Source organism: Salmo trutta, chromosome 31, assembly GCF_901001165.1.
Source record: "Salmo trutta chromosome 31, fSalTru1.1, whole genome shotgun sequence".
In the NCBI taxonomy this organism is placed as follows: domain Eukaryota; kingdom Metazoa; phylum Chordata; class Actinopteri; order Salmoniformes; family Salmonidae; genus Salmo; species Salmo trutta.
In genome coordinates this window covers 13,152,247-13,166,381 of record NC_042987.1, presented here as the reverse complement: position 1 = coordinate 13,166,381, position 14,135 = coordinate 13,152,247, and positions in this window count along the sequence as shown.

The window sequence follows — 14,135 nt, the reverse complement described above, 5'->3', positions numbered from 1 at the left end:
TGAGTACTTGACGGATATCTTCCACATGTTGTTCGAATGACTGACTAAAAATAAGAACGTCATCCAAATATGGTATAAAGATTCTATCTCTTATCGACTCTAAACTTTCCTCCATGCTTCGTTGGAAAGCAGAGGGACTGTTTGATAAGCCAAAGGGAATTCTATTTCATTCATATAAGGCCCAAGGGGTGCTGAAGGCAGTGTATTTTCTGGACTACTCTCCCACAAAGCCTTGGTGGTACGCCTTTCCTTGATCGAAAACTGTAAACCATGAGTTTCCTCCCAAACCATCAAGTATTTCCTGTATACGGGGTATGGGATGACTGTCCAGAACAGTCTTCTTGTTCAATCCCCTGTAATCAACACAAAGTCTTAAACTCCCATCCTTTTTCCGTACGCAGACCAGAGGTGATGAGTATGATGAAGTTGACTTCCTGATTAAGTTTTTGTTCAGGAGCCCCTGAAGGTGGCTTTTCACCTCAGCATACAAGGGGCGTGGCACACCGTTGTATCTCTTTGCCACTGGTATGTTATCAGTCAATCTCCATTCTGAGATTTTCAATACACCCTATGTCCATGCCATCTTTGGCGAAAACATCTGATTCCTCTCTGAGCATCCGTTTGACTAATTCTTGTTGTTCTTGGCTCAAATGCTGAACCTCTACAGGTGCGTCCCACCACTCTATGTGACCTTTGTCAGGGCCAGGCTCCGGTGGGGATCTGTCCTGAACCTGTGCACAGTAACCTTTTCTCCACTGGGCACAGGAACCAGGTGACACGCTACTACTCTCTGTAATGTCCCTATCATTGTTTGTCTTGGTAAGGTAATGTCATGTTTGGTGGTATTCACTACTGCAATGTCAACTTTTCGAGATGGCCGTTTTGATGTTTTCACGACCTGACTTTGTAGGTCCAGGCCACAGATCACTCTCACGTCCGGTTCAAATAACACAATTTCATAATTGAAGGGGGCCTCTCTTGGGATACAGGGATGAATCCATTTTGTTTGTCCACCTGGAATGACAACATCACGCCTGCCTGCTGTAAGCAAGCATTCCTCCGTGTACTCTGAGTGCTGAAGCAGATTGAGTAGTCTTTGCCTTTCCCTGTCCTAGCTTAAGTGCATTTCTAAGCATCTCTACCGTATACATCAGCTCTGAGGGCTCCTTGTTACTTTTTGTTTGAACTATTTCTTCAATTACATTAAACCCAATGATTGGTTTCTCCAGGCTTTCATTTGTGACTAATATCGGAATCCTCAACTGTTTTCCTGCAATGACCTCAGCTTTGGGATCAAGCAAACCTAAGCACATGTCCATCCAAATTCCAAGGGAATTTCAGTGCCATTGGCTGCCCTCAGATCCAGTTTCTCTGTATTGCCCATGATTTCTACCAGTGGTCTAACTTGTGTGCATGGCAAATTACGTTTTCTCCATTCCTCACTTATGATGGATACCTGAGCCCCTGTGTCCCATAGTGCTAGGGTCTTTACCCACTCCATATAACACCACACTTGACATGTTTTACCAATGAGCTGTGCTTTATTACAATGTCCTGTGGTTGCTGGGGTAGTTGGCCCTCACTCTCCCTGTGTCATGGGACCAGGGGAGTTGTGTTCAGTCTTGCGGGCAGTCTTACATGTAGGTTGGTGCTGTTTCCAATGATCCTGTTGGCACACTTTGGAACAATAGGCAGCTTTCTGACACAATGAACACAACTTCAACTCTGAGATTCTCTCTACCTTTGCACTGCAGCCACTGCAACACTGGATGGAACTAAATGTATCTGAGATCACTCCTCGTTCCATGGTTGTGACCCCCAGGCGTTTCCCGATGGATGTGCGTTGCCCCTGATCCTACATCCTACTGCCCAATGGCTATCACTGCCACATTTGTAGCAATGATGACAAGTCTGTTGACCAGTCTCATAACAACTTTTGCATTTTCTATTCTCCCTGTTGGTTGGACTTGGTTTTCTGTTGGAGCGATTCCTAACTGAACAGTCACCCTGGCCCTGCACTGACTGTACTAATGAGGCAACCTGACAGGTCAGTTCTTTGATTGCTTCATTGCTCGCATCAATTTTACTCAATTTTATTTTCGGACTGTGGTCTGTGAGGGCTCTGCCTGTGCACATTCCTCTCCGCTATCCTCCCTCTGTACTGCGTTCACTCGTGTGGGTGTGAATTTACGTGAAATCCTGGCCTTTTGCATGCGTTCGCTTTCATTGCTCTGGGCAATTTGCACTTTCTCAAGCAACGGTTCATCACTAGTGTTAATATTCTGGAGATGCACTCTCATCTCTGCCCTGACATTATCATTTGTTAATCCTGTAATAATGGCCTGCAGGCATTGACTCCTGACTAACTCTGTGTCATATTTCAGTCCTGATTGGGCATGGGCTGAGGCTGATAACACTTTCTGTCTCAGGTCAAAGAATCGGACTAGGAAGTCCAAGGCAGACTCTCCCGGCTCTTGTGTTGCTTTAGTCAACTTGTGACACAGTTCAGTAGCATCCTTCTCTGCATAATGTGTCCTCAAGATTTGCCTTAGTGTGTAGATTGTCATGTCTGTTTTTCCCTCCAGATAACTCCTCATCTTAAACCTGTTGGGGCTAGGGGGCAGTATTTTCACCGCCGGATTAAAAACGTACCCGATTTAAACTGGTTACTACTCTTGCCCAGAAACGAGAATATGCATATAATTAGTAGATTTGGATAGAAAGCACTCTAAAGTTTCTAAAACTGTTTGAATGGTGTCTGTGAGTATAACAGAACTCATATGGCAGGCCAAAAACTGAGAAGATTCCATACAGGAAGTGCCCGGTCTGACAATTTGTTGTCCTTCTGTTGCATCTCTATCGAAAATACAGCATCTGCGCTATAACGTGACACTTTCTAAGGCTCCCATTGACTCTCTAAAGCCGCCAGAAAGTGGAATGGGATGTCTGCTGTCTCTGGGCGAAGAACAGCAGCAGGCTTTGTGAGTGGTCAGCCTGGGGACAGTGAGACTGAGATGCGCATCCACGAGAATTCTAACATTTTTTCTTTCAGCCTTTGAATGAATACAACGTTGCCCGGTTGGAATATTATCGCTATTTTATGAGAAAAATAGCATAAAAATATGCTATTTCTGAACATCACATGCTAATGTAAAAAGCTGTTTTTTGATATAAATATGAACTTGATTGAACAAAACATGCATGTATTGTATAACATAATGTCCTAGGTGTGTCATCTGATGAAGATCATCAAAGGTTAGTGCTGCATTTAGCTGTCTTCTGGGTTTTTGTGACATATATGCTTGCTTTGAAAATGGCTGTGTGATTATTTTTGGCAGGGTACTCTCCTGACATAATCTAATGTTTTGCTTTCGCTGTAAAGCCTTTTTGAAATCGGACAATGTGGTTAGATTAACGAGAGTCTTGTCTTTAAAATGGTGTAAAATAGTCATATGTTTGAGAAATTGAAGTAATAGCATTTCTAAGGTATTTGAATAACGCGCCACAGGATTCAACTGGCTGTTACGTAGGTGGGACGAATTCGTCCCGCCGGTCCTAGAGAGGTTAACTACATCTTTAATAATTAAGATACTTTTGCAAAAGCACTTGACCTTCAATGATGCCATTGAAAAAGGTGACTACACCTTCAATACAAAGAGCTTTTATACTCATGAATCCACCCCTTCAACGAACATTGACGAACCACAGATAGTTAGGAACGGTTCACAAAGAAAGACTGTTTACTTTAGAGAGGAGTATCTACAGCCAGATAGCATTCGCTATAAATTATCGTTCAGTTTGGTCCCTAATGACGAGATTCTAATCTCGTCCCTGTTACTTCATAGAACAAAAACACCATTTCATCCAATGGCATATATCAATTGTCAACTCTAGATACTCCCATCCCAAGCAAACCCCCTCTTGACCCTACTCCTGGACAGGCTCACTGGGGGGAGTGACCTGCGCACAGACATTGTGGAGACAAATAATTGGTTCCCCATTAATCACGCCATCCCTTCACATGGTTTAAGAATAGGTAAAGACACTCACATACGAAGACAATATTTCATTATGTCCTCCTCTCTTGCTGATATTCTGCATAGCAACAGATACATTTAAAAAACAAGTCTGACCTCTCCCCTCTCTGGGCCCCAAGTGACTGAGCCCCAGCTAAGGGAAACGTGCAACTGAAAGACACCAGTGTCCAAAGGACAATTTCTAATGACAAGTATCTCACATAAGCATATTATACTAATAAAACATCTTAATTATCTATGTTACCCAACTAATTCTGATTCATCCACCACACCTTACAGACAAGAAGCTTGATTGGGTGGAGGATAGGGTGTTTTATATGAGAAGATTTTATTTGAATAAATCCCAACTCACTGCCCAAGCAACCCATCACCCTGGCCTACTCTCCCCCTGGTTATTTGTGTTATATAGCAAACATTACCCTGCTCTTACTGTTGAAAAATGTAACATTCCACCCTAACATGTTGTTGGGAATGGCATGACAACTGTTCTTGATTCCATTCGAGAAGTAGCCAATATAGAAATAATGGAGAATGCTACTACCACTGCTTTGGAAGCGCTGACTGCTGAACTATTTGCTACACATACCATGGTCTTACAAAATAGATTGGCTTTGGATATGCTCCTAGCGGATAGGGGGGTTGTGCAGTGGTGGGGGCAGAGTGTTACCACTGTTTCACCCTTTAATGGGGATCCAAATTACCCTAATGGATATGATAGTACCTGCTTCCCTCGAAATGACCCCGATCCCTATGAACCTCCCTTTTCCCTGGATTGTTATTATTAAATTACCTTTTCAGAGTTTCACGCAGACCACGCTTTTCTGTGTAAAATGCCAATTTCTCTGAAACCAAAAGGTTTTCAATTCTGTCTGACAACTCTCAGATATGTCATGTATGGTGATGCCCATAGTTTTCATGGCATCAAAGGGGGAATTGTGGTGGCAGAATTTGGGGTGAGCAGATGTAACTTCTCAAGGGATATGTTCTGTGTTGTACTGTGATGTTATGCCTTTCATAGACTCACGGTATGTCTGCACCCTAACACAAGGCCATTGTGTTCCGGAACTGTTGAATTGAAAGAACTGTTGTGTAAACAATATGATTATATTATCACCTCTCACTATATAAGGGACAAGTAACCATTTCTTCCTTGAGTTCTTCCCCGTGAAATCAGTGGTGGATCTCCCCTGCAGCTGCTCATATTAAAGATTTTTCTATTATATCATTAAATAGTCTCTGCCTTAATCTTTGGATCGAATTTTCCACAACAGACTGTAAACTACATCAAACCACATCCACTGCACACATGCCTGTTCTTAAAACTATGTGAAGATATGGGTTAAGAGCATGACAATGTTCTATTTCACACCGAGGCTTGGTGGTTATGGAGGGGGAGTGTAGGAAAGATTTTTTTGCATTGAGAGAGGAACTGTTGTCATTCACAATGGATATAAAAAAAACAGACTTGGTTGACTTTTTTTGTAATGAAAATAAAAAGTGTCTCCTTGCCGATGTAACAGACATATTTGGGAAAGTGAACGAACTGAACGCAAGCATGCAGGGGAAATTCAAAAACACTCTACAGATGAGTGACCGAATCAGTAGATTCTGAGGAAATAATTCTTATTGGAGAGAGTCTTTCAAAAGCGAACCATGCACCCCTTCCCTCAGCTGTGCATGTTTCTAACAGAAAACAGCATCAGTAAGTGTCCCACACGTGTGATGACTGTACTAGCTGGTTGCACGCGGCACTGTGGCAGGATGACTGCTTCTACTCAAACGCAGTGGTGAAAGCGTTGCTGAGAGCACATTGGCTATCGACCAGCCTATAGAGTAGGGCGTGGGTCTTGATGGCTTGGGAGCTTCTCCGAAGGAATATTCATGTTCGCTGCGTCACAAGCTTGCTATCTCTCAGGTTACCATGACAAGTATCATAACAACATGGTCAAAGTTGAATGTATCTTGTTCCATCCCAGCAAAAGCAATGGGGATATAAAAATCGAATGCCTTTCACGCAACATGCCGCAATGAATTAGGTATATGTGGCTTTTCTTTTTAAATGTTTTTTACCCTCTACCCATTTCAGATATACAAAAAATATTTTATTAAAATGCAGGCATGGTCAATTAGTGGGATTTTGGTCTGTGTATGAAAGGGATATAAGTAAGTAGCTTTTGGGCTAGATTCAATCCGTAGTGCTGGAAGATCCGTGTTAAAATGTAAAGGGTTATTTACGATTTAGCTGACATTTGCATCGTTTGCCGGTGAAAGCAGTCTCTGGAAATGCCAGAATTTTGCCTTTAAATTTCAATCCCGCAATTGTGCTGATCTTCCACCCCCTGGATTCAACAGCCTGGTTTCATAAAGTAGATGTAACATAGTAAACGTGTTTGCAACGCCAGGGTTGTGGGTTCAATTCCCACGGGGGACCAGTACGGGGAAAGAAAAATGTATGAAATGTATGCATTCACTACTGTAAGTCGCTCTGCTAAATGACTCAAATGTAAATGTAAACAACCCTACTCCTCGGCCAGAGCGTCAGCGAAACACTATGAATTTACTAATGGTCAATCTGACAAAACTCTGAATTTACGAACACCCAGAGCACACTGAGCACACTCTGGCACTCCAGACTGAATTTACATACACACCTTAGGCCTTACAGTACATTAATATCTCTATTTTGAGTGTGATAAAAGTAAAAATATAGTTTCAATTTTTATTTTACGTTAGAGGTCAGTGATAAAGATCTAATGATTGGAATATTGTGTATGGTAAGCTGTTATATTTCATCTTCTGAGCATTTAATTGGCCTGTAAAAGTGAACTCTTTAAGGCACGTGTCAAACTCATTCCATGGAGGTCAGAGTGTGTGCGGGTTTTCGCTCTACCCTTGTACTTGATTGCTGAATTAAGGTCACTAATTAGTAAGGGACTCCCCTCAACTGGTTGTCTAGGTCTTAATTGAAAGGAAAAAACAAAGACCCGCAGACACTCTGCCCTCCGTGAAATGAGTTTGACATCCCTGCTTTTGTGGAATGAGTTTGACGTCCCTGCAATATTTCATCTAAAAGATAAGAGTATTGTGAAATACTGTCTGCTATCCTTCTAAAGGGCAACTAACTCTAGGCCACTGACATCAACTTTCAGGAGGTGCACAAGAATAAACAATTCATGACGCATTGATGGATGTTCTGGATATTTGTTAATACCGTCTCTAATACCACAATGTCTTTCTGAACCTCACAAACATCAGTGCGGTAACGATGTAGAGGATTTGATGTGGCGTTGAAACGTAGACACAGGAAAAGTAACAAAGTCTAAATATTTTGGATCTAAAAACAGTAATTTGGGAAACTTTGAAGACACACCCTTCAAGTTTACATTTCACTACAGTGTACGTATTATGGGCTCATTTGGATGTGTGAAAGTCCATGGGCTTGATTACTGTAGGGCAGCACCCTACTACAGTACTAAGCACATACTATCCCTTATCTTGTCACTGAGGAGCCTAGAAACATATTTTTAAAATGATCTGTGTACTACAGGATAACGGTGTTAACCTCTCTTGCCTCATGCCGCCCCCATCTGGCCAATTAATAGTAGTATGCATTTGTTCTATATACCACCACTGACCATTAGTCAGTGGGCATTCCGAGTCTTTCCTTCAAAATGCTTAAAAGTCGGCCTAGAAACATGGATCTTTTTCAAATATCCAATGGAAAGCCCAAAAGGTAGGCTACCATTATGACAGATCGTGAAGCGCACGTTCAAATAAATTTTTACCTGGACAAATTATTAGATTACGGGTTTTTTTAACGCATTGAACTAGATTGATGTGCTTTTCTCGCAATTTATTGTTTCTGCAGTGTGGATTTACTCTCTTTGGATGATCATTTTGTAAGTAATAGCAGTATGCAAATAAGGGAGCCAAATTAATGGCTCTTTCACAGATGCAATTCAGTTCCCCACACCAAAAAGATCTGTTCAAAAAGAGCTGTTCGTTTGCAAACGACCCATCACTACTGACCATACATTCTTCTTGACAAAGGGGTCACAGTAAAATGGTCCATGTTGTTTGCCTATTGGCAGTCTTCCAGGGGGTATTTTTAAGTAGTCCAATCTGTCTGAGTCTACTTATCAATGATTGTGTCCTGTCCTGGCAAGAATTAGAGTGGAAAGTTTGATCGGTCAAAGATGTTTCCTGTTTAATGGGGAAACAAACAAAAATGTTGACTACTTTAATACACATAAGTGAATTTGTCCCAATACTTTAGTTCCCATAAAATTGGGGGACTATGTATAAAAAGTGCTGTAAACGGTTCACACGATATGGATGAAGATATGCACTTTAACCTCATAGTCATTGTATCATTTCAATTTTCCCCACAATTGTCATTGTCCCAATACTTTTGGAGCTCACTGTATATGTTATCATCAAGAAGAATAAACAACTTTCCTGTATGATGTATTATGCATTAGAGTAGACTTATCTCTGGAAAAAAAGAGTTTCTGAAATCCTAAAACCCAGTATTAAATGTGCTATTCTATTTTGAGTAAGCACTATGATACTCAGCATTTAGTCTGTAGTTATTAGGCATTCCTCCGTTTCCTGGTATTTGTCATAATCTTTTCCTATTCTTATTCCCCTGTTTAAAGCAGCAAAGTAGCCTATTAGTATCATTTATGTAAAATCATAACTGGGATTGTAACTGTTTAAATGGAAACACTATAGCGTGCAGCTCACAGATATTACAGCATTTGTTGAACTGATGTTTTTTTTGCCATCATGTACACTTTGTAGCCTTTCACTGCTGAGGTAGGCTACCATCCCCTGCATCAGGCTGACCCAATTGTCCCTTGGCAGAGGCCATGTCACACCTCTGTGTTACGGACCAGGTTGCCAGGGAACTCAGTCAGCTGAGCTGGTCAGCCAAGGAAAAGTAAAAGCTGAGGAATAGCCTCCATCCTGGACTTCCTTAACGTGTGTTAGTGCATCACTAACCATACGACCACTTACACTATCACTTTGACGACTACCATCAGTCCAATTTCTATCGCTGTGTGTGAGTGTGCCTGTCTGTCTTGAGTGTGGAATAAAGCACATTCGGTACATCTGTCTCCTAATGGTCATTATCCGCGTTCTAACAGAGGCGCTGGGACAGTTGTACCTATATATTAAAGCAGCACCTCTATCAGAGTCCACCACCAGTTGGTGGCTCTCTTTTTCATTAGGCCTAGTGTAAATCTCATATCTGGTTGTAATTTTGGCCCTATATCCCTTAAAGCCACTCTAAATCTTCTTGCAAACATCTGAGTTAATCTGAATTCACATTTTAGTTAGGTTTGAACTCAATAGACTTCACTCATATAGAGGCTTATGAAATGTTACTTAATTGACCGCTATAGCCTATCTATATATACCTCTAATCGTAAACGTTATTTATGGATAGGAAACAGCCTAGAAATAGATATTACAGAATATTATAGCATGAAATCAAATCAAATTTTATTTGTCACATGGTTCACAGACAACAGGTATAGACTAACATTGAAATGCTTACTGTTAATGAACCAAGCGTGTCTGTCTGTTAGTCAGTTCCATCTATGTAGAATATATAGGTCTAGTATAGATAGGTGAGTTGAATAAAATAATCAGATTCATGAAAATCCATTCATATCATCAGATCCGAATCGACTGACTCTGGTACATTCTGTTCAGTCCTTGCTAGCAGATATCCTTTGGACATTCAACTCTTACATCACTGAAGATGAAATTTAAAATGGTTAAGGTTAGTTAAGGGCTATGGTTAAGGTTAGAGTTTAGGGTATGGACATCCCAAAGATCCCTTATAGCACTAACCCTTTATGTTCCAGCAAGCAGTGCATGCCCATAGAGATAGTTAGAGGACTCATATTTATAGCTGTGCCATTATAGCACCTGTGACAGCATGCCGAGCTCCATTGAGGCTCGAATCCATAGGAATCCCCACCCAATTGACGACTTTGAATACTTCGACATGGTGGAAGCATGGTGGAAGCCCTCAATGGCGCTGCCCCTGCTATAACAGCCTTTTGGCCACTCCTTATCCCAGTCTGCTGTTCCCACATGCTTCAAGAGGGCCACCATTGTTCCTGTTCCCAAGAAAGCTAAGGTAACTGAGCTAAATGACTACTGCCCCGTAGCACTCACTTCCGTCATCATGAAGTGCTTTGAGAGACTAGTCAAGGACCATATCACCTCCACCCTACCTGACACCCTAGACCCACTCCAATTTGCTTACCGCCCCAATACGTCCACAGACGACTCAATCCCAATCACACTACAAACTGCCCTAACCCATCTGGACAAGAGGAATACCTATGTAAGAATGCTGTTCATCGACTACAGTTCAGCATTTAACACCATAGTACCCTCCAAACTCGTCATTAAGCTCGAGACCCTGGGTTTCGACCCCGCCCTGTGCAACTGGGTCCTGGACTTCCTGATGGGCCGCCCCCAGGTGATGAGGGTAGGTAACAACATCTCCACCCCACTGATCCTCAACACTGGGGCCCCACAAGGGTGCGTTCTCAGCACTCTCCTGTACTCCCTGTTCACCCATGACTGCGTGGCCATGCACGCCTCCAACTCAATCATCAAGTTTGCAGACGACACTACAGTGGTAGGCTTGATTACCAACAACAACGAGACGGCCTACAGGGAGGAGGTGAGGGCCCTCGGAGTGTGGTGTCAGGAAAATAACCTCACACTCAATGTCAACAAAACAAAGGAGATGATCGTGGACTTCAGGAAACAGCAGAGGGAGCAGCCCCCTATCCACATCGATGGGACAGTAGTGGAGAAGGTGGAAAGTTCCTTGGCGTACACATCACGGACAAACTGAAATGGTCCACCCACACAGACAGAGTGGTGAAGAAGGCACAGCAGCGCCTCTTCAACCTCAGGAGGCTGAAGAAATTTGGCTTGTCACCAAAAACACTCACAAACTTTTACAGATGCACAATCGAGAGCATCCTGTCGGGCTGTGTCTCCGCCTGGTACGGCAACTGCTCCGCCCACAACCGTAAGGCTCTCCAGAGGGTAGTGAGGTCTGCACAACGCATCACCGGGGGCAAACTACCTGCCTTCCAGGACACCTACACCACCCGATGTCACAGGAAGGCCAAAAAGATCATCAAGGACAACAACCACCCGAGCCACTGCCTGTTCACCCCGGTATCATCCAGAAGGCGAGGTCAGTACAGGTGCATCAAAGCGGGGACCGAGAGACTGAAAAACAGCTTCTATCTCAATGCCATCAGACTGCTAAACAGCCATCACTAACATTGAGTGACTGCTGCCAACATACTGACTCAAAAATGTATGTAATAAATGTATCACTAGCTACTTTAAACAATGCCACTTTATATAATGTTTACATACCCTACATTACTCATCTCATATGTATATACTGTACTCTATACCATCTACTGCATCTTGCCTATGCCGTTCGGCCATCACTCATTCATATATTTTTATGTACATATTCTTATACATTCCTTTACAATTGTTAGGTTAGATTACTTGTTAGATATTACTGCATAGTCGGAACTAGAAGCACAAGCATTTCACTACACTCGCATTAACATCTGCTAACCATGTGTATGTGACAAATAAAATTTGATTTGATTAGAATTGTTAAATTGCTACGATATATTTTCTAATGTAAAGATGACGTCAAAGTTTCACTGTACTTTCCAATACAAACCCATGTCACTGATATTTGAACTTATACTTCGTCATTCATCATTAATTTAGTGTTGTAGGTTTTACAAACTCAAATACTGAGACCTATGTCCCAATATTTTCCAAGAATATGATTTGCAGCCTATTTAATGTCATTGATGTAGCGAGACAATCATTGTGAATAACATCTTTTCTAGATTTATGTTATAAAGTAACTCTCGGTAATTCTCCAAATGTTTCTGATTTCAGCCAAGATGTCTGCAGTTGAATATGATAAAGGAGAGTCAAAATGTATGCGAAAGGCAAAGGAGAATCCTTTTGTTGCAATTAGTGATTAGTATACAACTGTAACGCCCTGGCCATAGAGAGGGGTTTTTGTTCTTTATTTTGGTTAGGCCAGGGTGTTACATTGGGTGGGCGTTCTATGTTCCTTTTTCTATGTTTTTGTATTTCTTTGTTTTGGGCCGTGTGTGGCTCCCAATCAGGCACAGCTGAAGCTCGTTGTTGCTGATTGGGAGTCACACATAAGGAGCATGTTGTTCCTTTGGGTTTTGTGGGTAATTGTTTCTGTTTAGTGTTTGCACCTGACAGGACTGTTTGGCTGTTGGTTTCTTGTTTTTTGTCTAACGTGTTCTTTCTGTAATAAATTCCTGAAGATGAACACATCCTCTGCTGCACCTTGGTCTACTCTCTCTCACGACAGCCCTTACAACAACACACACGCACATACATACACACACACATATCCATCATAGTTTAGTTTTCTCATGCACCTCTATGATTACATCACCAAATGAAAGCAATATATGAACCTGCACATACAGTAGCCTACTCTACACAGTCAACATTTGTTGTTATTTTGTACTGTTGTATTGATGTTGATATTGACTGTATGTCTTCCAGTGTCATTGTCCTATAGGCCCAATTGTCCTTTATATTCTGTACTCTACTTTATCTGTTGTTGTTTTTTGCATTCAAGTAATGGCAGGATTCTTTACCATCGTGGGCTACAGACTGTTCAAGTTGAAGATCTGTGGATGCATGAAGATGTCAGTGCCCCTGATCCACATGTGTGTAATGGCTCAAGGATTTGTGGTGGGAGCTATGGCCATTGGTATGTACAGTTTTACATGCCATTGGAACCCGTTGACACATGGGGGCTGTTTGAGGAAGCAAGATCAATGAGTTAACCAGCTGTCCCGGAAAATCGGAAACAACTTAATGTTTTCGAGAAATATAGACATGAATTTGGCATGGTATAATTATCTCTTGTGGACAGACAAATGTAACTGGAATTGAAGCATTTGTCAACCATTTGTCAACAGACGGTGGGATACGACAACTAACGACGGACTTTGCTCTGGTGCACAGATTTTCCACCACTGATCATTTGGACAAATCACACTTTTGCAGGGGACATTTGGAACATAGACTTGCCTATAACTTGGAATGAGAGGAGGATGGAGCTACCACCTTGCTTCCACTCCTTGTTCTAGTATCTTTTCTAACAAGTTTCCTCCCAGAACTTAATCGAGCACATGACTCATTTACGCAATATTTTAGTTCTGGATTTCCGAGATTAGGTATAATTGACTCGACATCCTAACAACGCATTTTCAAGTTTAGCTTTCAAAATTAATCTGAAAATCAAGAGATATATTTGACTGCTTTCAAAGTTAGCTGGCTAACATAATGATCCTGCTTTCTGGAACATCCCAATGGTATTAAAATTAAAATCTGTATATTTAGACAATAAAGAAAAATATAAATGCAATATGCAACAATTTCAAAGATTTCACTGAGTTACAGTTCAAATCCAGGCTGTATCACATCCGGCCGTGATTGGGAGTCCCATAGGGCAGCTCACAATTGGCCCAGCGTCGTCCGAGTTTGGCTAGGGTAGGCCGTCATTGTAAATAAGAATTTGTTCTGAACTGACTTGCCTACTTAAATAAAGGTTAAATAAAAAAAAATAAGGAAATCAGTCAATTGAAATAAATTCATTAGGCTCTAATCTATGGAATTCACGACTGGGCAAGGGTGCAGCAATGGTTGGGCCTGGGAGGGCATAGGCTCACCCACTTTGGAGGCAGGCCCAGCCAATCAGATGAGTTTTTCCCTACAAAAGGGCTTCATTACAGAAATAAATACTCCTCCGTTTCATCAGCTGTCCGAGTGGTTGGTCTCAAACGATCCTGCAGGTGAAGAAGCCGATGTGGTTGTCTGTGGTTGTAAGGCCAGTTGGACATACTGCCAAATTCTCTAAAACGACATTGGATGTGGCTTATGGTAGAGAAATGAACATTCAATTCTCTGGCAACAGCTTGTGTACATTCCTGCAGTCAGCATGCCAATTGCACAATCCTTCAA